The sequence below is a fragment of the Tachypleus tridentatus genome, chromosome 13, assembly GCF_004210375.1.
Source record: "Tachypleus tridentatus isolate NWPU-2018 chromosome 13, ASM421037v1, whole genome shotgun sequence".
NCBI classification, from domain to species: Eukaryota; Metazoa; Arthropoda; class Merostomata; order Xiphosura; family Limulidae; genus Tachypleus; species Tachypleus tridentatus.
Genome location: NC_134837.1, coordinates 152258461 through 152262541, shown reverse-complemented (window position 1 = coordinate 152262541; position 4081 = coordinate 152258461). Strand labels below are relative to the sequence as shown.

The following is a 4081-nucleotide window of genomic DNA, read 5'->3' as shown; positions in this document are numbered from 1 at the left end:
AGATGGCGCCAAGTTTTGGTTTTGGATTTGCACGTATTAAGTGCGTTTTCGTTATAATTTTGTGCTTTCGAAAAGCGTATAATGAGTTTAACGTATATTAATTCAAGGAATTTGTAATCTTGTGTAAAAGGTAAGTCGTAACTTTGTAGTAATTAAAATAATACAAATCTTTCATTCCACGTGAGACTATCAGCACGTAAGTTTTTAATTTTTTTATTTCTCAGAATTATGAATTGAAGTTAAGCGTTCTCTCTCTTTTTGCCGGCTTTTCTGTGTTAGTGAATGTGGCACTATATTTTTCTTTATGAATGAAAGTACAAAAAATCTGAAAGCATTAGATTGTTTCCCACATTTTGATTACTTATTTAGTTCTTAACTGAAAGTGACTCAATTTAAAAGCATTACTATAATCAGTGCACTAATTTAGTTATTGGCTGTTGCGAGTAAGTTATAACTTGTCTTGACTTAATTTTATGTGTTTGAAAACGTTAAATTATTTGAATAATTTAATTAATAATTAATAATAATTTAATACTGGACTTTGAACGCCGCTACCAAGGAGCGTATAACGAAAACATGATGGGAGACTATATTTGGGGGTTGATACGTGAAAGTGATTTACATTACAGTCGCAAATCTCGAAAAACTACTCACTTCTAAACATTTTTGTATAAATTTAGTATAAATACATGTAAATCTTGATTCATATGTTGTTTTTTCAGACCTTATGTAAATGAAAATGTTCATATTTGCCCGTTTTTACATAGAAAATAGATTAATTTCTAAATTTCATTATCCAGGTCACAAAAGCAAAGTTTGAGGGAATAATGGCCATTTTCTGTACTTTTACAACATAAGCAATTAAGAAATGACACATACTATCCAGGAACAAAATTTGTGTTACATAGTGTTATATTCAAGCTACCTTTTGTGGATTTCGTATGCTGTTAATAATTTCATCTAATCTTAAATGTTTTAATTCTATTTTGTTGAAATAATTTAAACTTCTCTCACCTAAATCACAACGCAAATTTATCCTTTCTTCCAGATGTCGTTCGAGTTTTGTTGTTACTCTAGCTTATTCTTCCATGGAAATTCACCACCTGCCAAATATTTTAATGTTAGAACTGAAACTAATCTCTGCATTATTTATGAAAACAACAGGTGCATTGTATCTTACAATCTAATACGAGTTTAGTGTTGAAAAAGTATTTAGTTCCAGTGTTATATATAAGCATCGGCACACAGAGTATTATTATCCATGTAGTTTGTTTTGTGTTTGTGGAAAGCTCAGATGCTACTATTTGTGATTGATTTGTGACAGAGTTATATGAGTTTTATGAAAATAGTACGTAAATTTAGTATTGGAAAAGTTATTCTAAAGTTATGAGAGCTGAAAAGTAGGACATTAGTGTGTATGACGTGTGTTCATTTATTATACGTGGAGATTCTGATAAATATATCAGGTATTAGGCGTGTGATATATATATATATATATATATATATATGTATATATGTTGAAAAATAAATATGCGTAAATTTTGTTATTAGAAAAGTATTTAGTTTCAAAGGTACATAAGATATGAATTTGCTGCAATCACGGCCTGGCATGGCCAGGTGGATTAAGGCGTTCGACTCGTAATCTGAGGGTCGCGGGTTCGAATCCCGGCTGCACCAAACATGCTCGCCCTTTAAGCTTTAAGCAGTGGGGGCATTATAATATGTTGGTCAATCCCACTATTCGTTGGTAAAAGAGTAGCCCAAGAGTTGGCGGTGGGTGGTGATGACTAACTGCCTTTCCTCTAGTCTTACACTGCAAAATGAGGGACGGCTGGCGCAGATAGCCCTCGAGTAGCATTGCGCGAAATTCAAAACGAACAATTGTTACAATTAACATTGTGCATGAATGAAAAGAAAATTTAAGCGATGATCTTTTCACACATTCGGGTGAGGGAGGTGAACTTCAATAACGTTGATCACTGCTCTATTGATAACGTTTGCTTTGGTACTGTTCATACGGTCTTAAATCATTATCTACCAGCTTTCTGTCATTGATAAATTACAGTTTGAAAAATACTAATATTATTTTCACATTTCTGCAGCCATACTTTACTAAGTATGCATATTCGCAGTTTTAAACTTAAAAAAATAACAACTATTGTCTGTGTTTTAGGCCTTTACATCATACCTAACCAGATTTTACTTACAGAAACGTGCAATTTTTCTTCTGAGTTTTGTGTAGCTGTTCGTCAGTAAAATTAGTGGATTTTGCGTAACAAATTAAAATAGGTTTGCTTTTGTGTAACGCATCGATTTTGCGATATCACGTGCTGATTTGTAATGGTTTGTTTTGAATTTCGCGCAAAGCTACACAAGGGCAGCCTGCGCTAACCGTTCCCAGTTTAGCAGTGTAAGACTAGAGGGAAGGTAGCTATTCATCACCGCTCACCGCCAACTCTTGGGCTACTCTTTTACCAACAAATTGTGTGATTGATTGAGAATTATAATGCCCTCAGGCTGAAAGGACAAGTATGTTTGGTGTGATAGAGATTCAAACTTGCGATCTGTAGATTGTGAATCGAGCGCCCTAATTCACTGCTGGATTAGTGGATGTATAATGGAGGTTTTTCTTAGTGTATTAGGAGTAATAACGAAAATTCGGGATGATTCGCCCTCTCCGATAAATTATTTGCTGCTGCTATTTATCGTATTCCTAGTTCCTCACTTGCATAAATGTTTTAGTTGAAATGTGCAACACGTGTTTATATATGTGTGTGTATATGTTGAGTATGTGTCTATATATACATGTTTGTTTTTTCGTTTAGGCTGACGACGTACCACCACTTAAGAGTACAGGAAGTGTATCAGCGAATCGTATGGTTAACTTGTAGTCCTCGCTGTTAGTGCATTGGATTGTAGCTCCTTGTTTATTTAGTTTGGCTAAAGGTGAATTGGTAATTTTGAACAACTTATATTGATTTACATACCATGTGTCGTGACACTAAGAGTTTTATAGTCCACTAAACGATTCACTAGTGTCGAATGGAAGAGTTTGTGTTACCATATTGTTCTGATTGGTTGATTTCAGCATGATGTGTATTGGAACAATTCATAAAAGTTTCTTATTCTGCATTTAACTTAAAATGACCTTCAACTGGGAAGGCCTATTTTGGCCCATATTTGGTGGGTTAGTAGCACTTATTTTTGCTTTATTAAAAGCTTACTGTTTATACAAGTGTTTATGCAGCAAGAAAAAGGCTCTTGCGGAACAGGCAGTAGAAGGCGTGGTTCCGAATTATCACTCAACGATTAACTCTGTGCTGCCATCTGTCGTTAGTGGACTTCTCTCTGAAAGCCATTCAGCTCTTACTAATGGACTCACTGGAACTGGCAGACATCAACGAATGTTGCAGTATCCACCCACAATCCATTCATGTCTTTGTAACCACCATCCGTCACCTGCTGGGTACCATTGTCACCCTGGTCATTTCAGCTCCAGGCAAATGCTCCCTCCTGTCTGATACCAAACTTACAAGTAACGATATTTGTCCATGGAAACGTTTTGTAAAACACACAAGTATTTGTTTTGTTTGGGGTTTCTAAATATTGAGACACCTGTAAGATTGAAAACATATGTTTATTTTATTTAGAACTAGGCTTTCATTACAGTAAGGTGTGTGTAAAACAACATATATTGGTATAATATTACAACCTTTTGAATTCATTGTCTAACAGAGACTTACATTTTGTTCTAAATGACTGATATTAGGATAAGTGCTACAGATAAAAAGCTATACCAATGTAATACTCCAATAAAACCTAGTTCCATGTTTTTGTATAATGTTTGGAACCAGTAAGTTACCTGACTTCTAATTCTTGAACCCTATTGGCAGAGTGATGCACCTGCGGATTTACAGTTCTTAAAAACAAGATTTCGATACACGTGATGAGTACAGACAGCTCTTTATCTTTGTGCTTTATCACAGACAAGAAATTTGTGTAACAAATGTTTTAAACGCAGATGTGAAGAGTACTTTAATACATATGCAACACTATAAATAATATTTGTAAGTCCTAACGA

General features: G+C 34.5%; 1 long non-coding RNA gene across 1 annotated transcript; it reads left to right on the top strand.

The window, feature by feature from the left end:
• On the top strand, window positions 1-3857 carry LOC143240923 (uncharacterized). The gene is made up of 2 exons (XR_013022047.1): window positions 1-130; window positions 2826-3857. It is a non-coding gene; the product is annotated as an uncharacterized LOC143240923 (long non-coding RNA).
• Window positions 3858-4081: the final 224 nt, after the last annotated feature.